The following is a 24624-nucleotide window of genomic DNA, read 5'->3' as shown; positions in this document are numbered from 1 at the left end:
TGATTTGATGGGTTTGACTCCCCCTATGGGCAAGGTCCCTGTCTCATTTACTTGTACAGCTCCAGTGTTAAACTTGGTGCCTTTAATTAAGAAATATTATTTCTCCAAAGAGTACTTTGTGCCTATCTCTGCTGCAAAGAGTTGTCAATAAGGCAAATGGAGCTTTGATTGCTTGGGTAGAGAAAGTGGTTTTCAACATCCCACCTTTCATCTCTCTTAGAGCATTCTCTCGATGTGGCTCGTTTCCAATAATTTTAAGGTAATAAGTTGTTGACATGCTAGAGGGGACTATGATAAAACTATGTCAAGGAAAGTAGTTGAAACCAAGAGTTAGACTGTTCAATACACACTGGAAACATCAGTGCTCACATATTGCTACAGGTAGGAAAGTGTTATGTTGTCTTATGTTTTGCTCCACCACAAGCCAACAGGGTTGACCTCATTTGCTGGCCTGTCCTCTCCTTGAGAATATTCTTCTGTTGTTAGAGCCAGGTTGCACACCAGCCTAGTGAAGAAAACAACATCAAACAAGTTGTTTTCAGTCTGATGGGTGTTATATAAAATATGCTAAGTTAGCATATATAACAAAAGTTGCAAAGTTAGTCTGCAATAGTCAGGAGGAACTTAATTGAAGAAATACTGTTTAAACTGAGAATTGAAAAGTCAGTGGAATTTAGCTAAGCCAACAGTGTGGGAGTAAGAGTGGATGGGGGAGATTTCAATGGAAAGCAAAGTAAATGTTTGGTGGGATGACTTTGAAGAAGGAAGCCCAGTTTGTAACAAAAGCCAAAAAACCAGTAAGGCTGGATCCCTACAGAATGGTGGAGGTAGGCCTAAAAGATAGGCATGGGCTAGACTATGCAGAACATTGCAAGTTCCTGAAGTTTTAGTAAGGTGACTAGGCACTTAGTAAATACCTTAATTGAATAAATTTTTGAAATGTATCAAGACAGACGTAACATCAAAATTCATGGATTTCCTCAAATTTTGATATGCCAGAATTTACTAATTTTCCATTCCTCCTTCTTACATGTTTATGGAACTCCAGTTCATTTGAGGCCAACAACCTACCCAGACCCCCAGGGATAAATAAAAATAGAACTAATACAATCATGTCTAGTTTATTTCTGTTGCCAGCAACTTATCATCCTAGCCTCCCTTATGTTTAGGAGTGACCCATGTGTGGGCTATATCTGGCCAATCAGACAAAAAGGAAAGTCTACTTGGGAACTTGTATTCACTTACTACTGCTGCTCTAACAAATTACTACATATTTAGTGGCTTAAAACACAAACTTATTCTCTTACAGTTCTAGAGGTCAGAAAGTTCTAGAGGTCTGAAATCAGTCTCACTGGCTACCGTGGTGGTGTCTGTAGGGCTGTTCCCTCCACAGATTTGTGGGGAGAGTCAGTTTCTGAGCCTTTGAGGACACATGATTCCTTCCTCGGTTCACTCCAACCTCCTGCTTCTCCTACTTATATCTCCTACTCTTCTTTTGTATCTAATCTCTCACTTTCTCCTTCTTATCAGGACACTTGTGATTATATTTGGGCCCCCCTGGGTAATCCAGAATAATCTCCCCATCTCAGTTTAGTCACATCTGCAAAGTCCTCTCACCATAGAAGGTAATATTCACAGGCTCCAGGGACTAAGATGAGGATACAATGGCCATTATCTAGTCTACCACAAGGCCTCTGGGTAAATTTTGACTTTCTAATAATCAGAGAGCTCTCTTTTTCATTCTTTCCCTTCCTTCCTTCTAGGAATTTTTGGCAGAGATTTTGATGCCTAGAACTGCTGCAGCCATTTTTGTAACAGTACATGACTTCCAAGGATGAAATCCACATACAACAAAGACAGAAAGAGCCCAGGTCTGATAATGATGTCGAGCTGCTGCGAGGAATCTTGAGGGACATGCCTCCCAGTTTTCTTTCACGTGAGATCATTGTCTTTTCTGTTTATGCCAGTTAGTTGGTACTGTGACTTGCAACTGAATACAGTAGTCCCCTCCCTTATCCACAGTGTCTCTGAGGTTTCAGTTACCTGACGTACAGTAAAATAAGGTATTTTTAAGAAGGAGAGAGAGAGAGAATGCATATGAGACCACATTCACATAAGTTTTATTATAGGACATTATTATAATTATTCTATTTTTATTATTTGTTATTGTTGTTAATCTATTACTGTGCCTAATTTATAAATTAAACTTTATCATAGATATGTTTAGGAAAAGGCATAGTATATATAGGGTTTGGTACAATTTGTGATTTCAGACATCCATTGGGGGTCTTGGAACGTATCCCCCTCTAACAAGAAGGGACTATTGTATACCCTCACTTCTCTATTTGACAAATAAAGTTGGGTGCTATTCACAATTAGGAAAATTTTATGATTAAGACTTTAATACTATATAAAAATGAAAACTTCTAGAGATTGAAGAGAATATCTGGTTCAGCATTTTTATTTTAAAGATTTGAGGCTCAGAGAGGTGATAAATTTCTTCGAAGTCAATAGTCAATTTGTTCATAATGTGGTTACAATTTCATTTCCTGTTTCTTGGTTTGATAATATTCCCCCACATCATGAAGTCTTAGAACAATTGAGATGCTAGCTGTGAGGGGGGAAAAAGGGTAGAGAACAAATATGTTTGCAAGGCTATAGTAACTAAAACATCATAGTACTGGCACAAGAACAGCGACATAGACCAATGGAACAGAACTGAGAACCCAGATTTAAAACAGTCCTCATATAGCCATCTAATCTTTGACAAAGCAGACAAAAACATACACTAGGGAAAAGAATCCTTATTCAATAAATGGTGCTAGGAAAACTGGATAGCCACATGTAGAAGACTGAAACAGAATCAGCACCTCTCATCTCTCACAAAATCAACTCATGGTAGATAACAGACTTAAACCTAAGGCATGAAACTATAAGAATGCTAGAAGAAAGTGTAGGAAAAACTCTTATAGATATTGGACTAGGAAAAGAATTTATGAAGCAGACCCCAAATGCAATCACAGCAACAACAAAAATAAATAAATGAGACCTGATCAAATTAAAAAGCTTCTGCACAGCCAAGGAAACTATTATGAGAACAAACAGACAACCTAAAGAATGGGAGAAAATATTTGCATGCTACATATTTCATAAAAGACTGACAACTAGAATCTATGTAGAACTCAGGAAAACAATTAACCCCATTAAAAAGTGGACAAAGGACATGAACAGAAACTTTTCAAAAGAAGACAGACCAATGGCCAACAAACATATGAAAAAATGTTCAACATCTCTAATCATCAGGGAGATGCAAATCAAAACCACTATAAGATATTGCTTAACTCTAGTGAGAATGGCTTTTATCAAAAAGTCCCAAAACAATAAATGTTGGCATGGATGCACTGAGATAGGAATACTCATACACTGCTGGTGGGACTGCAAACTAATAACATCTCTATGGAAAGTAACAGGGAGATACCTCAAAGAGCTAGAAGTAGAACTACCATTTGATACAGCAACCTATTACTAGGCATCTACCCAAAGGAAAAAAATGACACTCTATAAAAAAGACATCAGGACTCAAATGTTATAGCAGCACAATTCACAATTGCAAAGATGTAGAAACAATCCAAGTGCCCATCAATACATGGGTAGATTAATAAAATATGGTATATGCATACCATGGAATTCTACTCAGCCACAAAAAAACAATGGTAATCTAGCACCTCTTGTATTATCTTGGATGGAGCTGGAACCCATTCAACTAAGTGAAGTATAACAAGAATGGAAAAACAAGTGCCACATGTACTCACCATCAAATTGGTATTAATTGATCAACACTTAATATGCACATTAGTAATGACATTCATCGGGTGTTGGGGTGGGGGGGTGGAGGTGGGAGGAGGAGATGAGTATATTCACACCTAACAGGTGTGGTGCGCACAATCTGAGGGATGGACATGCTTGAAGCTTTGACTCTGGTGGGGCAAAGGCAATATATGTAACCTAAACATTTGTAGCCCCATAATATGCTGAAATTAAAAAAAATCTTTAATTAAAAATAAATAGTAAATTAAAGAAAGGAAAAAAGAACAAACATGTTAAGCTTTCCCTGGGATGCAGGCTTTAACCAGGTTTCAAGTTCTTCTAACATAATATAATTTAATGGGGAGAGTTCTTGACATTAAGAGGTGAAATTTATATTTAAAAGGTTAGGATCGTAACACATTAAAGCACTTTAAAAATGTTGGCAACAAATACCAAGAGTAACTGATGGCTGTTATTATACAAGAACAAAGAAGTTGATTCTCTGGAATTAAAGGTGTTCCAATATCATTGTTGCTCATAAAGAGAAGCAGACACCTGACTTTCTTTTTTTTTTTTTTCCTTAGGACAGCTTTCCAAATAAAACACGGTGTGTTTCATCACCCATAATGGAAAGAGCCTGTCACTCCTTGAACATCATCATATGGTTGGTGGCCGGTGGATAATGGACCACTGAGTGTCAAGGTGACTGGCTTTCAATGCACACAAAACTAAAAATTATAGACCTGTCATTCCAGAGGCAGGCCACAATTAGCTGTCTATGCAACTTGAAATTTCCATTTTGCCAGCTGAGTAATCACTTGCCTGGAGTTTCTCATTTTGGAAGCATTTCTAAACCTTTTATGTGCAAGTCGCTTAAAATGTGGATCCCAAAGTAAATACTTAATCAGATGTATTCTTTTTAGAAATACCCCTTCCTAAACACACAGGGAAATCCCATTATTGTTATAACAGTAACAAAAATAATGTGACAAAACATATAAACCTTGAATATTTTATTTAGGGATTGTAAAAATTCAAGCCAAAAAGTAAGAATCATGTCTTAATAATTCAGAGTCCAAGATTTAGAGCAAGAAACAGATTTTGGCTATCAGGTAACTTGATAAGGTCACCAAGTAAGAAGTAAAATCAGTACTAGGGATCAAAACTCGGGAATTTCAGTCTTGGAAACACTGACTGATTCAAAACTATCCATTTACCAGTTTTCTATCTGCACTTGGTTTCCAATTCCATATCTGAGTTGTATCTTTTCTCTAGCTGAGTCTTTTGGGGCTAGAGAAAATGATGCCAAAGTCGGGTCGGTTGGAAAATTGTACTGCAGTTTCCATTCAGTTTCTGTAAGTGAAGTGAACTTCAGGATTCTACAATCTCAGATCAGATTCTAGACCATCTAATTGAACCGGGATCTTCTTTACCCTGTCTCCCCTGTCTCCAATCCACATTACTCTCCCTTCTCACTGGGGTGATCTATGTCTAAATTTAAATTGCCAAGCCACGAGGATACAAGTGAAGATGACAATCAATGTGAATTAAGGAAAAGATCAGAAGTCGGAGATGAGAAGTGTTTGAGTGAAATTCTCCCCACAAGTCTTGGCAACCTTATGATTTTATTCAACTTTCCATCATGGTTTTGATTATTGGAAATGTTAGTCAGGGTTACATGCAATAAAAAAGATTTGCCTGGCATAGTAAAAGAACTGAATTTGTATTGTATTGAAATAGGTCCTAACTAGGCTGTTGATGGTGAAATATTGACTATTCTATTGTTTTGAATGACTGAATATCATATTTTACTGGGAATTGATTTCTGAACCTAAGTCAAGCAGTGATTGAATTTGCAATTAAAGTCACTCTGTTGTGTAACTCAGATTATGCAAAGATCATTCTGAAACAGCAACCAAGATTTGGTGCATGGCTTCTCTTTATTTATTTATTTTTTTTATTTTATTTTTTTTTTGTATTATTTTGGCAGAACATTTTAGATTGGAATGGCTTCTCTTTAATTTCACATTTTTGTGTGTGTGTATTCAGTTTTTGAAGAACCAAAAAGCTTTTTTCCCCCCATCTCTCTAGAAAAATAAAAGGGACATAATCTAGGATTACAAGAGGCTTGGTTATCTGTTTTATAAGAATCTAAATCTAGCAATTGGTTATTATTTTCTCTCCCATTTAGAAAAAGAGTGAGTGTTGTCATTGATTCCTAATGATTAGCACAAAAAGGGAAAGGCTTTTCAAAATCAAGATAGAATCTCTTTAATTTCAAAAGTGTCCATTTAAGAAATATAAACTGTGAAGATAAGCAAAGGCTATTTTCTCTAAAGGAAAGCATTTTCAAATCAACAGAACAAGCAAATGTGGACTTAATTAGGTGGAGTCAGATGGGTACTAATTATTCACCTTTCTAGGGTGAGAATGGTGGTGTTGCTAAGGAAGTGAAATAAGGCACAATACTCACTTCTTTCCTCTCTTTTCTGTTGAGGTTACTCTAATCTGAACTGGCTGAAGATGTGATAACAGAAGGACAGAATGAAAATTCGCCCTTCCCTTCAAAATTGGGGGAGGTTTGTCTTTGGAAAATGTAGCAGCCTACATTGACATAAAATGTTACTCACTACCTGCTTTGAGAAATAAAAACCTTCTTTTGTTTGGAATATACACATACTGTTTTGTTCTCTTTGATATTTTCAAAATAGTTAAAGAAGTTTGTCCTCATTTTCAGATTTCCATATATTCTAGACTTGGGGATGGTGGCCAGAAGGGAGCCAAAGGGATTATCAAATTGATGATAATCACATATGAAATAGTTTTATTTTTGCACAGTCTCTAAAGAGTATTTGTTAAACATCCCTTTTGGTACACAGGTAAGACTGCATGATGGATGCAGAGTTTACAACTGAATAATACTTAAAACCACTGTAGTAAAAGATCAACACTTTCAATTTGTTAGTTCTAAGAGGCAAGAAGTGGGGTCAGAAAGAACTTAAGGGGTAAGATTTAGCAAATTTGGGTTTCAGTCCTGACGCTGATGGTGATTACTTGCTACTTACCTCTCAATGCTGGTCAAAAAAGTTGTGAGCGTGCACACGTATGCTGAGTGGTGTGAGAGTATCTGACAGAAGAGGACTGGAGGAAATAGAGAGAAACTCACTACCCTGAATTGCAGAAAGGGAACTTTTTTAGTGTTCCTGGAAGCAAAATGGCTCTGTTATGATGTGTGTATATTAATTATACCCGAACTCTACACACTTTTAATTAGGTAATCTCACGTTAACTGCCTTTTATAGCTAAGGAAACCAATGCCCATGAAGACAAAGTGACTCGACCCATATTGGACAGCTTGTCAGTAGCAAAGCTGGATCTACACTCTAAACTTTCTATTTCTTGTGTAAGATATATTTTTCTCCCTAAAGGACTTGTTTTAACCATGAGTATCTGAAAATAAGCAATGTTCTCAAAGTAGCACTGCATCCCTGTAGGTTGTTTTAAATAGTTCTTTAAAAGTTGAAACAACTATATCATCTTAACAATTCCATTATAAATTCCAATCCAATATAAAAATGTGATTCATGTACATGTTAAACTGTCTTTTAAATTCCATGACTACCAAGGAACAGAATTGCAGATACATAGAAAAAAATTCAATTTTTTATTTAAATATATGTTTCTTGGGGAGAGGTGTGTAAAGAATAGAATGGGAATCAAAAATACTGAATCAACTTCTACAAGGGCTAATTAGGTAAGATTCCTTGGTGAAGCTGAAAATTATTAAAGAAATGTATATTTGTGGGGATGTGGCAGAAGATTGCCTTAAGTTTGAATCAGCTAATAGTATTTTTGAAAGTAATATTCCATTTGGCAAAGTCTGAGAGTCATGTAACAAAATATCCCTTCCTTATGAGAGGAGTTAAATTAGACAACTGTTTTCTTAAAAGATTTATGAAAAATACTATGAATCATAATTGGTAAACATTCCATTCCTCTAAATAGAACTGAATTTTAGTCTCTAAATTAAGAGAAATCCCTATACACCTTGGTAAATATATCTTTTGTTATTAGTTGCTACATTTGTAATGAGGTAGGTGAGTCAGAAACAAAATAAATGCTATAGGTAAGATCATTTTATTTATAGACAAATGTAATGAATAAATTAAACTCCAAATTAGTACCAACCTAATAATGCATTCTACTTCTCTTCCGAATCTCAGTTTATTACCATTTTGTAACGGACTTTCTGCATATTATAACTCATTGATGCCATGATATTGTTTTTATGGAGAAAAGCACCTTTTTCACCAGAATAGAGGTTAACCAAGTTTTATGTCTTACTTAAACTATCCTTTGCAGATCGCCAGAATTATGCATTACTATAAATTATCTAAAAATTATATGTACATAAAAATTGGCCATTTAATGAATATATTATTCTTTGTTAATATTATAGGTAGGCTTACACCCCACACTAAAATGGTCATAAATAATACAGTGACTGCTAAGTCAGGTTAATATTAAAAGCAGAGGTTTGCGGTGCATCTTAAATACCAACGTTCTCAGGGCTATAGTTTAAAAAAAAAAAAAAAGTCATGTACGTAGTTTATCCTCACCCCACCCCCAAATTCATCTGGCTAAGTTTTGTGAGGCTTTCTCTTTTCATGAAAATTATTCTGTCACCTCATGTGCGTGTATCTGTCACTTTCTCTGAATTGCATGTGAATTATACCTTGAATAGATTCCCCAAACTGGAGAGAAGCGAAAACGTTCCCCTCTTGAATATTTTAGACTTGTATGAGTTCTCCACTATTTTTGTTTTTGTGCAAAGGCCGCTTGTAAGGCGGCCTGGAGCCTTGAATGGTGACAGCCTCCATTAGCATTAATGCTGTTCTCTTATCTCCCGTCGCTCTCCTCCGCTCCCCCCTCGCTCTTTCTTGTCTGATGGTTCACTGACACCGTTGACAAGGCTGACACCACCAATCAGCTTCGACTCAGCAAGGTCACTGTTCAGACTTGACTCGTGATTGGCTGCTGCGCTTCAGCGTGTTATTACTGTCTGATTTGATCGGAGGCAGGGGGTGGTCTCCAATCAAACAGAGAAAAGGTCCTAGAGAAGGTAATTAAATCCTGTCAGAGGCAATTATCGGTTCCAGGGCCATGACTCTGGCCCTGAATGCAGATGATCTGAAACTGTATTCTTGTAGAAATTCAAGAGGGCTCCTGGCATGGTTCAGTTAGGCATAAAAGAAGCAGCAGGCTTTCTGCAAACAATGCAGCTCTGTATTTTGAACCTTTCTGCCTTTTTTCCCCTTTACCCGAAGACTCCTGTTTTCACTGATCAAAAATATTCCTTTTCAGGCCGCATTCTAATTAATTTAACAGACAAGGTTTTCCTTTCTTGTACATAAATAATGACAAGTTTTACCAAAGAACTTCTGCCCCCAAACACAGGCTGTGACAAACAGCCTTTTTTTCAAAGCAAACCAAACCATTTAATGCAAGGACACCAATCTGTAGTTTAAAACAAGAGAGAAAGAAATATTAAAGACTCCAACATGGATGTTCTGCCTGAGGTGACCCTTGCCCTATCTGTTGTTACATTACTATGCACATGATCGAGTTTGCTGCTGTGACAAATCTTCAAGTTTCTCCGAGGTAATCTAGTGATGGCAGCATGCATTTAATGGCCACGGTTGTTTCTGGTTTTTTTTTTGTTTTTAAAGACAGAAAAGCTGCAGCAGATTTCAGTATGTGAGGAAAATGCCTCCTTCAAAATATTCAGTAGAGTTACATTTTAAAACTGAGGCCTGAAAAATAAAAACAGCACGAAAGGAATGTAGTATTTTTAATCAGGAAGAGAAAGCAAAGACAAACTCCATAGGCGCACTTTTGCTCTTACATAAATAGAGGACTTCACTTTTGTTTCCTGTGTGATTTCTCTTAAACTGCTATTAAATAAGCTTTGTGATGTGTTTTTGCCCAAGAACCCAGTACTAAAAAGTAAACCTCTCTCCAGATCCGGAATAATATTCATTGTTCTCAATAGTATTAGTCAGTTTAGCATGAAAAATATTTGATCCAGTATAAACGCATATCACAGTTTCTATATCCTCACACTACTGGGTTTAACAGTCTTTCTGAAATATTGCACTCAATAAATGCCAACCTTCCAAATGGATAGCCTGAATTTAAACCTTTATGTTTTGTGAGCATGAGTATTATTTTTCAAGAATAAGATGTTCAAAACACCATTAAAACAATTTCTGTATTGTTGCTGATGAAACAGTTTAACCACTAGGGTTTCTCCCCAGGGAACAGTTAACTTTCCTCTAATCTTGGTTGTTTTCTTTGTTTCTAAAACACCATATTCCTTAATATGCCTGCCTTTATTTGTTTTGTTGAAACATAAACAGATGCTCTAAGCAAAACATCATTTTAAAAAAGTGGTCCCTGCTACTAGTCCATTAATCAGAATGAGGTCTCAGACTGGGAAAGAAATTGGTGGGAGAAGATGTTAATAATAATGAAAAATGCTTTGGACACTGGTTGGCTGGATTAAAAAAATCACCAGTCCAAATCTGTGTACATGACTGTGAAAATGATGTTTAATTCATCCCATATTGCGTTTTTGGAACATCAAAGGCTTCATCAACTTCCCTAATAAAGATAAAATAGATATGTAGAAAGAAGGAAACTGCTCATGAATCTGGCAGCATATTTGAGATCATTAGAACCAAGGTTCGCTGCTAGTACCGAAATATTTTTCTTTCCTTCCATCAGAGTGACAACTCTATCTGTTTCATTTTTGAGCTAGGGCGTTTGTTTTTATTTAACCAATCATTGTATATTATTGCATGGTTAAGCTGTTTTGTTTTGTTTTGTATTGAAGGACTAGCTGTTTTAATGAAGACACTTCTTCAGAAAGAAATCTTTATTTGGGAAGATAAATAACAGTCTTTATAAGTGAAACAAAAGGAAAAAAATGGAAATATTTTTGCCTAATAATTAAGATCAATGCTTCTAAAAGAGAAAAATAAAGGAGAAGAAAAATACTGGGTTACCCATGCCTAGTTTACTGAAGAGTCCTCTACACTACAGCAATATCATTCTCTTTGCCCCACGTGTGTCTTTCAAGCTTCCTCACTGGATTGGGAGCTACTTGAGGGCAGGGATGGTATACTACTCCATCTGGTAGACCCAGAAAACCATTCAATAAAGACTGCATCAATTCCACAAACCTATATGGGACACTCATAGGAACCTCCATGAGATGACACCACCCCCAAGTTGAAATCCTGTAAAATCTCAGGAACTACATGGCAACATTATTCAATCAGAAAGTGGGATTCACTGAAATATCTTATCGAGGGGTGGACCCTGGTCTGACTGCTATTGCCTGTGGCAAAGTATAGTTTGCATTCTAAAGAAAGAGCTTCTTTATGTTATTACTTAATTTTGTGAGCATTCAAGCCCCAACCATCAGAACTGCCTTCATGCAAAATATCTGAGGTCATCAGAATTATAAAGGTGGGCTGTCTGCATGATATGCCTTTAAATGATTTGTAAACACAACTCTCCAGGGGACATTATGTGTTGTATAATATTAAAATGTATTTTAAAATTTACAATGTTTATGCAAAACATAGAAAATAATTCACATTTATCTCCTTATGTTCAGTTGCTTTGGTCAGCGTTATTGGAGTGGGAAAAGAGGATTTGCCTTTTAATTGGTCTTTCCCAGGTTTCTGGTGAGATTTCTACCACCGGCAACTGCAGAAACACACAGTCCAAACAAAGCCCACTGAGGTACATTTTCAGGATGGTGCATATGGGAACAATAATTTATGAACAGTAATAGGAGCTGGGTATGCAATTCCCTGCCCAACACCAGGATAAGTGTACCCCGCTGATTACTGAGTGCACTGAAAATACTTGAGTAAATAAGATAAAAGCCATCTACACATCTCCTTATTTGTAAGTTGGAATTTCTCAAAAGCAATTGAAAACAAAGAATGACATGAAAATCACGATTAAGCTGTATGTACTAAAAACTATAGATATATTTTTAAAAGGGTGCTGGCAGTGAAAAATTAGCTGGGCCTTGCTACATAGGGAATGAAAAAATTAACTTTCACTGTTCTGTGATGTTGCTGTGATTTCGATGTATTGCAAGCTGCACATTCACCCCTCCAGGGATCTGAAAACTTATCAGGTTTTATTAATTTATTGGCTCTGCACTGAGGTGTACTGTAAACCAATTTTAAGTACTTCATTTTGGTATTTATTCACTGCTCACTAAAAGGAGTGGCCTTTCCTACAAACCCCGAGGGTTATATTATGGTTTCCCCAATCCGAGGATATGAAATCCAAATATGTTTAAATATTTTATTTGATATTTCTTAATGGGTGTCACCTTCATTCGTGATTTGCAAAATTAGGGACACATTCTTTCAGTAGCAGCAGCAGAGTTGCAGACCTGGGGGTATGATTGAAGAAATATCCCCTTTCCCTGTTTATTGTAGATGGTCATTTTAGCCCCTTTGGTAAACAAAACTCTGGGAATGTGGTTGATGGGGCAGAAATGTTAATTTTATAACGAATTTGAAGTTGCCTGTCAGGGTCAGAGAACGGTGCACAAGAGTGGAAGTCGGAGCACGTGGTTCCAGATCTGGTTCTGCCCTAATTAGCCACCACGAATGTTCGCTGCGATCAGTCCTGCTCAGCATCTGTTTCATTTCCTTTCCCCACCCCAGGGTTGCCACATAAAATGCAGGACACTCAGTTAAATCTGAATGTCAGACAAATAATGAATAATAAATAATATTTTAGTAAACACATGTCCCAAGAATTGCATGGCACATTATGCTAAAAAATCATTTCATGTTTATGTGAGATTCAAATTTTCCTGGACATCCTCTATTTTCTTTGCTAAATCTGACAATCCTGCCCACCCCACCAGTTGTGACACCTGGAACCTAGTGCAGGCAGATGCAGAAGCCCTCCAAAGACGGGGTGATGTCAGTGTCAGGGGCAAAACCGCCCCTTGATCTACTTTCTACTAAGAACTTTGAGGTCAGTTATAGTAATTTCTTGCCTCTTATCTCTGTCATCTTCAGATATCCCTGAAAATATTTTCTCTTATACCCTAATATCCAAACTCCTCTGTCCATCTGCTGCTCCCCAATTCATCATTCTTTTTTGTTTTCTTCTCCCCATTCCTTGTGCAGTGTTCTCTGGGGGCCACAGTCCATTACTCACAAAATCCTCCTTACCTAAATGTTTGAGTCTCCTCCTCTCTTTGCTCTTCCTTGAGGATATTTCTTCCTTTGTAGCTATCTTGAGTGGAAGCCACTGTTTGTGAGATTCCGCAAGAGTTATAGAGCAGGGAAGCAAGGGTGACATTCTCATTGTTACTTCCAAATCCTGTTGGAAAAGCTCTTGTTATTTGAGAGCCCATTCCATCTGTCTATACTAGCCCTTTCCGCCTTTTCCCTAGCATCTGCTCATTGCTCGCTCGCTATCCACATTAGATAAAGCTGTTGTCACCAGTCTCATCTCTTTCCATATATATGAAATTTCTATCATTATCAGCATTCACACGCAGAATGTACAATGGACATCCTTGCTTACAATGTTGTGGCAAGTCACAAATGGCCATGAAGTCTTTGTAGCTCTTCTCATCAAGAGGTGAAGCCCATTTCCCCATCCTATAAATCTTGGACTGGCCTCATGACTTGCTTTGTCCAACTGAATGTGGCAGAAAGGACACCGAGCTACTTCAGAGCCAGGATCTTAAGAAGCCTTGTAGCTATCCCTACGGTCTGTACGTGTGTGTGTGTGTGTAGAAACACTTCTACCTTAGGAACAGGCTGAGCATAGCTGCTGGAACAAAGAGACCACATGAAACAGAGACAAGGAGGACAGCTGAGAGCCAAACACCAGGCAAGTGAGTGAGATCATTTTAGATCATCCAACACCAGCAGAGCTACAAGCCAACTGCAAAGATCACCTGATCCCACCTAGACCAGAAGAGCTGACCCAGTCTTTTTCCCAGCCAACTCACAGAACATGAGCTAAATAATAAATATTTGTAGTTTTTAGCCACTAAGTTATGGGGTGATTGATTAAGCTGCAAAGTTTAGATGACTGTTGTGGTACCTGGCTTACCTTTTTCCTTTTTATATATGAATTCTATCATTATTCTTGAGAATTTCAGCATCTGTATAGAGATTTTACTGACATCCTTTCCTTGCATTTTTTGGATTCTTCATCTTTGAAGATGTTCACCTTCATCTAAAAAAAAATGCAACCAACATTAATGGTAAGGATACACAGCAAGAGGCAGAAAAGGAAATAGGAAAGCAGGACCTAGTCTCAAGGTTGTGATCTAAAGAGGTGAACTCCTTTTTGGATTGGCAGCAGAGTTGATGACAGGCAATTGGAAACCTGTTAAGGGATAATCAAGTCTAGACAAATTAATCAAAATTTCTGTCTAAGTATCTTCCCCTCAATCCACCATGAGCCATCTGGCCCCAAAGTAATACCGAAGAGAAAGAATTAGGAAATAGTGGTCAGGGTTTGGTTCAAACAGGTTGTAATTAAAGAGTGCCTATAATTATGAGTCCTCAATTAATCCACCAATTGTGTGATAACAACGCATTTTTTTTTTTACAGTGTAAATGATGCTTTGAGGTCTGAGGCGATGAGATGCCAACAGGTGGTAGATGTGAAAAGTAAGAAACAAAGAGATAATGATGATGATGGAGAAGTAGAAGCATATTTTGTGAGCTTAGCAAACCTGATGGAGAACTGGCCATGACAGTGAAGAAGATGCTGATGGAGAATGGGCACTACTGAGTTTTGTTAATCTCACGAATTAGTCATTTCAACTCTCTGGGTCTTGCTTTCCTTTCTTGTAAAATCAATGGGTTGAACTAAATCTGTGACAGCAAATTCTTGACCTGCTTTACTACCACTTTCCCTCTCCATGGCCAGGCCAGAGTTGGGGATCAATTAGAGCCCACTGGCCTGTTCAGCATGGATGGTGCTTCTGAATTTCTTTCAGCCCAGCAAGCCAGGCAACTCAATCAACACAGTAGAAGTGACAGATGATATGAAAACCTGTTCCTCTACCTTACACTAGATTATCTCAAACCACCTTTGCAGCATTAAAACTCTTTTACGCTCAATATGAGAAAATCTCAATGCTTCTTTCCATCTCTCCTTTAGGAGATGATATAGGCTGTAGCATATTATAACCAGCCCACTCACATCAAATTACTTCAAGTTCCAGAGAGGGGGACAAAGGAGTCCATATAGATATTTGCTATCTTCAATCTATTTTTCAAAATTCTAAACATAGAAAACCAAAAAGGGGGGGCGGAGCAAGATGGCGGACGAATAACACCGCCAGACAGAGGGTCTCTGCAGAAAAGACCGATTCTAGCAGAAACTAGAGAAAAGAAGCAAGAAGACGAGCATACAGCGGACAAGGGCCGGAAGGAGGGGTACCTGAGACCCCGGGAGACTCCACGGGAGGAGGCTGCGGAGGAGAACTGGAGGCTGAGACCACCGGAGCAGCCCGGAGACCAGCGGCAAGGGTAGGTGGATTTGCTATTTCCCCTCCCCTGCATTCGGGACTGCTGGTGGGCTCCCCAGCGGGTGGAGAGACCTGCGGACATCAGCCCAGAGACTGCCGCCGCCTGCCAACGGTGAGCCTGTAACAGACGTGGCACCAGGTTCCCAACTTCCTCCGGGCACCTCCGTGTGCACGGAGAGCCGCGCGGCAGGCGCCATATTGCCTCCTCCTCCTCTCCGCCGACCCTACCCGCGGCTGCCCAGAGAGACAATACAGCCACCAGCCAGAGGCACCTCCAGGGAACGGGACCTTCCCGTTTGGGACCCCGCCCGCCCTCCCAGGTGCTGCTGGCACCTTGTTCCCAGGAAAACGGTGCCGACTCAGAGGCTGAGAGACATAGACCCAGCTTGGGCTCCCTGTGGGTGAATTAGGACCGGAAACCCTCTCCCTGGTGGGAATACAGTTTGAACTCTGGGACCCAGAGGTCGGACCTGCAGACCAGATCCCCTGCACCGAGGGCTAGCATTGCCCGGGGCACAGAAGGATTATACGTGAACAGCCTACTGAGGTCTGTGTGCCTCCAGGGGCGGATCGGAGTCCTAGAGGTCTGTGTGCCTCCAGGGGCGGATCGGGCGGAACGTCCCAGGAGGAGGCCGTGCGCCCAACCCAGGTGGCGTTCCTGTGCAGGGAACCTCCCCGCCGGCATCACAGTCCGGGGAGGCCTGGTGGCTTGTGGTCTGGCCTGCTGGCAGAGGCTCAGGAGTAGCTGCGGAGTTGGGGAGGGTGGAAAGAAGCGAGGCCTGCTGCAGACTGTGGGTCTCAGACAGCCCCACCCCCACACCCAGACTTTCTGGCTGAGCGGGACCATCCCAGGCCCGCCCTGACAGCAGAGAACAGAACTTTGACCCCTGCTAACGGCCTGAGGGCAGGCTTACCCAACCCAGCTCCGCCCAGAACGAGAGCTGATTACAGGACTCAAAATCAACACCATAGCCTGTTCCTCCAAGCAAACGCCACCTACTGACAGGGACAGCATCTTGCACAGCCTTTCCACGGCACCCACTGACTCAATATACAGGGAGTGGTCCAATTTCACCCACAGGCACCACCTAACGCCTCAGAAACTAAACAAGGTGTGTGAATACCCAAACAATAACCTAAGGAAAGAAACAACAACTGATCGACATGGGAAGAAATCAGCGAAAGAACTCAGGAAATATGAAGAACCAAACGGAAAACACACCCCCAAGGAGGAGCACCAGCCCCCTAGAAACGGACACCGACCAAAATCAGGCAACCAATATGACAGAAAAGGAATTTCGTATGTGGATCATAAGAACACTCACCCAGCTGCAACAACAACTCAATAACCAACACCAAGAAAACACAAAAAACCTCCAAGAAATGGAACAAAGGTTCAACAAAGAGATTGACACAGTGAAGAAAACTTTAACCGAAGTCCTGGAGATGAAGAATCAACTCAGAGAACTACAAAATACTGTGGAAAGTCTCAAGAACAGGGTGGATCAAGCAGAAGAAAGAATCTCAGAGCTTGAAGATAACACCTTCCAATTAAATAAATCAGTCACAGAAATACAGCAGAGAAACAAGAGAAAAGATCAAAGTCTACAAGAGCTGTGGGATTATGTGAAAAAACCTAACGTGAGGGTCATAGGTTTAGCCGAAGGGGAGGAAGACAGCACTCAAGGGCTGGACAAGCTTTTTGAAGATATAATAGAGGAAAATTTCCCAGGTCTTGCTCAAAATCTCGATATACAAGTTCAAGAAGCCCAGAGGACCCCTGGGAGATTCAATGCAAACAGGAAGACGTCACGTCATGCAGTCATCAGACTGACCAAAGTATCAACTAAAGAGGCCCTTCTAAGAGCTGTAAGACAAAAGAAGCAAGTGACATACAAGGGAAAGCCAATTCGAATAACATCAGACTTCTCTAATGAGACTTTACAAGCAAGGAGAGACTGGGGCCCCATTCTCACTCTTTTGAAACAAAACAATGCCCAGCCTAGAATATTATTCCCTGCAAAACTAAGCTTCATATATGAAGGAGAAATAAAAACATTCGCAGACAAGCAAAGGCTCAGAGAATTCACCAAGACAAGACCAGCCCTACAAGAAGTACTTAAAACAGCGTTATGCACGGAACATCATAATAATAATCCACGGATATAAAAACAACCAAAACCCAAAGATATTAAAGGCCAGATATTACAATGGCTCAAGACACAAATCATAGCAACAACATCCAACCCAACAGAATGATCAGTAATCTACCTTACCTATCAGTTCTCTCAATAAATGTGAATGGCTTAAACTCTCCACTCAAGAGATATAGGCTGGCTGAATGGATAAGAAAATACAGGCCAAGTATATGCTGTCTTCAGGAAACACATTTAACCTGCAAGGATGCACATAGACTAAAAATAAAAGGGTGGAGATCAATATTCCAAGCAAACAGAAGCCAAAAGAAGGCTGGTGTGGCAGTTCTAATTTCAGACGATTTAGTTTTTAAACCAACAAAAGTAGTAAAAGACAAAGAGGGTCATTATATAATGGTGAAGGGCACAGTCCAACAAGAAGAGATAACAATTTTAAATATATATGCACCCAACTTAGGTGCACCCAGATTCATAAAGCAAACCTTACTGGAGCTAAGCAAATGGATTAATAGCAACTCCATAATCGCCGGGGATTTCAACACCCCACTGACGGCACGAGACAGATCCTCCAAACAGAAAATTAATAAAGAAATAATGGACTTAAACAAAACTCTAGAACAATTGGGTCTGACAGACATCTACAGAACATTCTACCCAAAATCCACTGAATATACGTTCTTCTCATCAGCTCACGGGACATTCTCTAGGATTGACCATATCCTAGGACACAAAGAAAATCTCAAGAAATTTAAAAAAATAGAAATCATACCATGTACCTTCTCAGATCACAGTGGAATAAAACTAGAAATCAACCCTAACAGAAACTCACATTTCTACACAAAAACGTGGAAATTAAACAACCTCCTACTAAATGATTACTTCGTAAATGAAGAAATCAAGACGGAAATAAAAAACTTCTATGAAGAAAACGACAATGGAGAGACAAGTTATCAACTCCTCTGGGACACAGCTAAAGCAGTTCTGAGAGGAAAGTTTATCTCCATAAATGCCTATAACCAAAAGGCAAGAAGATCACAAATAGACAATCTAATGAAACGACTCAAAGAGCTGGAAAAAGAAGAACAGACCAGCCCCAAACCCAGCAGAAGAAGTGAAATCAACAAGATCAAATCAGAACTAAACGAAATTGAAAACAGGAAAGCTATTCAGGAGATTAATAAAACAAAAAGTTGGTTCTTTGAAAAAATAAACAAGATTGACACGCCGTTGGCTAAGCTAACAAAAAGCAGAAAAGAGAAATCTCTAATAAGCTCCATCAGGAATAAAAAAGGAGATATCACAACTGATCCCAAAGAGATACAAGATACAATTTATGAATACTACAAAAATCTTTATGCACACAAACTGGAAAATGTGGAGGAAATGGACAAATTTCTAGAAACACACAGCCTCCCTAGGCTCAACCAGGAAGAAATAGATTCCCTGAACAGACCAATCTCAACAGCTGAAATAGAAACAGCAATTAAAAATCTCCCTAAAAAGAAAAGTCCCGGTCCAGATGGCTTCACACCTGAATTTTACCATACTTACAAAGAAGAACTAGTACCTATCTTGCAGAAACTATTCCACAACATCGAGAAGAACGGAAACCTCCCCGACACCTTTTATGAAGCGAATATTACCCTGATACCAAAACCAGGAAAGGATGCAACAAAAAAAGAAAACTACAGACCAATATCCCTAATGAATATAGATGCAAAAATTTTCAACAAAATCTTAGCTAACCGAATACAGACACTTATCAAAAAAATAATCCACCACGACCAAGTGGGCTTCATCCCAGGGATGCAGGGATGGTTCAACATACGTAAATCTATAAATACAATTCACCACATAAACAGAAGCAAAAACAAAGATCACATGATCCTTTCAATAGATGCAGAAAAAGCTTTTGACAAAATTCAACACCCTTTCATGATACGAACACTTAAGAAAATAGGCATAGAAGGGACATACCTAAAAATGATACAAGCCATATATGACAGACCCATAGCCAACATCATACTGAATGGGGAAAGATTGAAATCATTCCCACTTAGAACTGGAACCAGACAAGGCTGCCCACTATCTCCACTTCTGTTCAACATAGTGCTGGAAGTCTTGGCTACAGCAATCAGACAAGAAAATGGAATCAAAGGTATCCAAATAGGGGCAGAAGAGATCAAACTTTCACTGTTTGCTGATGATATGATATTGTATCTAGAAAACCCCAAGGATTCAACCAAGAAACTCCTGGAACTGATCAATGAATTCAGTAAAGTCTCAGGATACAAAATTAATACACAGAAATCAGAGGCATTCATATACGCCAACAACAATCTAATTGAGAACCAAATCAAAGACTCAATTCCCTTCACAATAGCAACAAAGAAATTAAAGTACCTAGGAATATATTTAACCAAAGAGGTAAAAGACCTCTACAGGGAGAACTATGAAACACTGAGGAAGGAAATAGCAGAGGATGTAAACAGATGGAAATCCATACCATGCTCGTGGATCGGCAGACTCAATATCATCAAAATGTCTATACTACCCAAACTGATCTACAGATTCAATGCAATACCTATTAAAATCCCATCAGCATTCTTCACAGATATAGAAAAAATAATTTTACGCTTCGTATGGAACCAAAGAAGACCCCGAATATCAAGAGCAATTCTAGGCAACAAAAACAAAATGGGAGGCATTAATATGCCAGATATCAAACTATACTACAAAGCTGTAGTAATTAAAACAATATGGTATTGGCACAAAAACAGGAATATTGACCAGTGGAACAGATGTGAGAATCCTGATATAAAACCATCCTCATATAGCCATCTAATCTTTGACAAAGCAGACAAAAACATACGCTGGGGAAAAGAATCCCTCTTCAATAAATGGTGCTGGGAAAACTGGATAGCCACCTGTAGAAGGCTAAAACAGGACCCACACCTTTCACCTCTCACAAAAACCAACTCACGCTGGATAACAGACTTAAACCTAAGATATGAAACTATTAGAACTCTAGAGGAAAAAGTTGGAAACACTCTCCTAGACATCGGCCTGGGCAAAGAGTTTATGAAGAAGTCCCCAAAGGCAATCACAGCAGCAACAAAAATAAATAAATGGGACATGATCAAACTACAAAGCTTCTGCACAGCCAAAGAAATAGTCATGAAAGTAAACAGACAGCCTACAGAATGGGAGAAAATTTTTGCATCCTATGCATCCGATAAGGGACTGATAACTAGAATATACTTAGAACTCACGAAAATTAGGAAGAAAAAATCAAATAACCCCATTAAAAAGTGGGCAAAGGACTTGAACAGAAATTTTTCTAAAGAAGACAGAAGAATGGCCAACAAACATATGAAGAAATGCTCAACATCTCTAATCATCAGGGAAATGCAAATCAAAACCACAATGAGATATCACTTAACCCCAGTGAGAATGGCCTTTATCAAAAAATCTCCAAACAATAAATGCTGGCGTGGTTGCGGAGAGAGAGGAACACTCCTACACTGCTGGTGGGACTGCAAACTAGTTCAACCTCTGTGGAAAGCAATATGGAGATACCTTAAAGCGATACAAGTGAATCTACCATTTGATCCAGCAATCCCATTGCTGGGCATCTACCCAAATGATCCAGTGACACTCTACAAAAAAGACACCTGCACTCGAATGTTTATAGCAGCACAATTCATAATTGCAAGGCTGTGGAAACAGCCCAAGTGCCCATCAATCAAAGAATGGATTAATAAAATGTGGTATATGTCCACCATGGAGTACTATTCAGCTCTAAGAAACAATGGTGATATAGCACACCTTATATTTTCCTGGTTAGAGCTGGAACCCATACTACTAAGTGAAGTATCCCAAGAATGGAAAAACAAGCACCAGATATATTCTCCAGCAAACTGGTATTAACTGAGTAGCACCTAAGTAGACACATAGGTGCTACAGTAATAGGGTATTGGGCAGGTGGGAGGGGGGCGGGTATATACATACATAGTGAGTGAGTTGTGCACCATCTGGGGGATGGTCATGATGGAGACTCAGACTTTTGGGGGGAGGGGGGGAATGGGCATTTATTGAAACCTTAAAATCTGTACCCCCATAATATGCCAAAATAAAAAAAAAAAAAAAAAAAAAAAGAAAACCAAAAAGGACATTTAAGTTTAATTTTATCAAGATGAAGGGGAAAACTGATTTTTGACATGCCTAACCACCACATTATCAGATGTATAGATTTCAAAGAACCAACATTCAATTTTGGGGCTTTTTTCCTTTCCCATGTATGTCATGTTGTAAATCCATTTTGAAAATACAATGACAGTTTTGTTTCAGAGATTTCATTAGATATTTTTAAAGCAGAACCCAAACCTGGCTTTTAAAACAAAAGTATCCTCAAAACACAAGACCAATGCTTACCTCGAAGATCCTCTGCATTTTTCCTCTTTGTTCCGACAGAAAGTGGCACTTTCCAAATTACCCATCCCGTAGGAAAATTGTAGAGCAAGAGTGACACCCAGTTTTTTTTAAAAAATGCTTATTAGTGTATCTTGAATAATCTCATCCCCTCCTGGTGACACCAAGGTTGCAGAAATGTAAGGTAAAATAATAATGAATAAAGCCAATATTTAATATATTGTTGATTATATGAACATCTGATTGTCTTTATAAACTCACACTTTTTTGGGTTATTTTGCACTATTAAAAATATGCTTTTTGTTCCTTTTCACAGATATAATTAATGCTCCATGTGGGAAACTTGAAAAACACAGAAAACACAAAGAGGAAAAAAATCCTTCATATTTTTCTATCCCAAAGTTGGTATGCTTAGTTTAATTTTATGTTCTTTAGCCCTTTTTCTTTCCCTCCCTTTCTGCCTTCCTCCTCATTACTTTCCATCCACCTGTCTTCAGCAGCAAAAGTAGCATCTTTTGCTACTGTCCCTGTTTTATCTTCCTCACGACACTATGAAAACACTGCCACAAAAATGTACATTCTTTCTTAATTATTTTTTGAGGTAAAATCTTACAGTGAAATGGACCGTACAGTTTGATGAGATTTACAAATGTATACAACCATGTGGGCAACATTGCAGTCCAGATATACAGCTGTCCCACCCTTCCTGCTAATTCCCAACATGAACCCCAACTTAACTAATGTTTAGTTTTGCCTGTTCTTGAATTTATTTAAATGGAAGCATACATTATATAGCTTTTTTGATTTGGCTACTTTTGCTCAACATAATGCTTTTGAGACTTGTTCATGTTGTTGCACGAAGTAGCTCAAGCTTTTTTATTGCTGAGTAGAATTTCATTGTATGAGTATACCACAAGTTGGCTAGGTTATCTGTTCTTCTGTCAGTGAAGAGTTATGCCAGTTTTTGTCTATTTTGAGTAAAGCTCTTGGAAACATTCTTGTACAAGTCTTTTTTTGCACATATACATAATTTTTCAGTGGTTACACAGTATACCATTAAATTTATATACTGTATATACTTAACGCAATCTCTACTGTTAGTCTAATTATCATAAACAATGCTATTGTTGTGTACATCTTTATGAGTTTTTTATTTCCCCTTTTTTATTGTGGTAAAATATACATAACATAAAATTTACCATTTTGACCATTTTAAGTGTATAGTCCAATGGCATTAAGTACATTTACCCATCACCATCCATCTCAGAAATTTTTAATCATCCCAAATTGAAACTCTATATCCATTAAATAATAACTCCTCATTCACCCCCCCCCTTCCAGGCCCTGCTAACTACTAGTTTATATTCTGTCTCTATGAATTTGACTATTCTGGGTACCTTGTGTAAGTGGAATCATACAATGTTTGTCCCTTTGCGTCTAGCTTATTTCACTCAGCATAATATTTTCATGGTTCACCCATAGTGTAACATGCATCAGAATTTTATTCCTTTTTAAGGCTGAATAATACTTTATGTATGCATATACCACATTTTGTTTATCCATTCATCTGCTGATAGACATTTGTGTTGATTCTACTTTTTGGCTATTGTGAATATTGTCACTATGAACATGGATGTAAAAATATCTGTTCAAATCTCTGCTTTTAATTCTCTTGGGTATAACTTAGAAGTGGAATTGTTGGATCATATGGTAATTCTATGTTAAATATTTTTAGAAACCTCCATACTGTTTTCCACCATTACGTTCCCACCCCATGAAATGCATGAGTGTTCTAATTTCTCTACTTCCTCACCAACACATACTATTTTCTCTCTTTCATTTTTTGATAATAGCTATCCTAATGGTCATGAAGTATCTCACTGTGATTTTGACTTTGTGAATTTTTATGCATAACTTTAAACACATTCCTGATTATGCATTAAGGTAAAGTTCCTAGAAACATGTGTCTGAGATGATATCCATTCTGAAGTCCCCTAATATGCATAGCTACATTTCACTCCAGAAAGGGTATGCTGCTTTCTTTATTCTATCAGCAGTGACATTAACCCTTTTTAGCTCTGTTTTCCATTTCTTTTTTGACAAGTCTAAATTGTTCTAGACCATTCTCTTGATGGTTTCCAGTATCTGGGTATTTTTCCTTCATTATGACAACTATCCATCCAGTTATTTAGAAACATTTTTGTATTTTGCATACTGTGATCACCAATGTTTGTGTTAATGGCCTCTAATTAACTTTTTTTCTTTTTCATTTACCACTGATCAGAAGGCACTTTTTTTGAAAACATGGGAGAACTTTATCTGTCCTCTTTCTTTCTTCTTTTATGTTATTTTTTTTCCTTTTTTTTTTTCTTTTAAATTTTTAAATTTCGTTTTAGAGTCAAGATCTTGGTATGCTGTCCAGGCTAGACTGGAACTCTTGAGCTCAAACAATCCTCCTGCCTCAGCCTCCAGAGTAACTGCGACTACAGGCATGCACCCTGTCATCCTCTGGCTAATTAACTATTATTCACCAATAACTTTGAATCCCTTTTTATCAATTAACTACTATTCATCAGTAGTTTGTAGATTGTACCTCCTTTGTTTTCCCTGTCCTACACATAGTAC

The sequence above is a fragment of the Microcebus murinus genome, chromosome 4 (assembly GCF_040939455.1).
Source record: "Microcebus murinus isolate Inina chromosome 4, M.murinus_Inina_mat1.0, whole genome shotgun sequence".
Taxonomy (NCBI): domain Eukaryota; kingdom Metazoa; phylum Chordata; class Mammalia; order Primates; family Cheirogaleidae; genus Microcebus; species Microcebus murinus.
The sequence above is the reverse complement of the archived record's forward strand: the minus strand, read 5'-3'. Positions refer to the sequence as shown.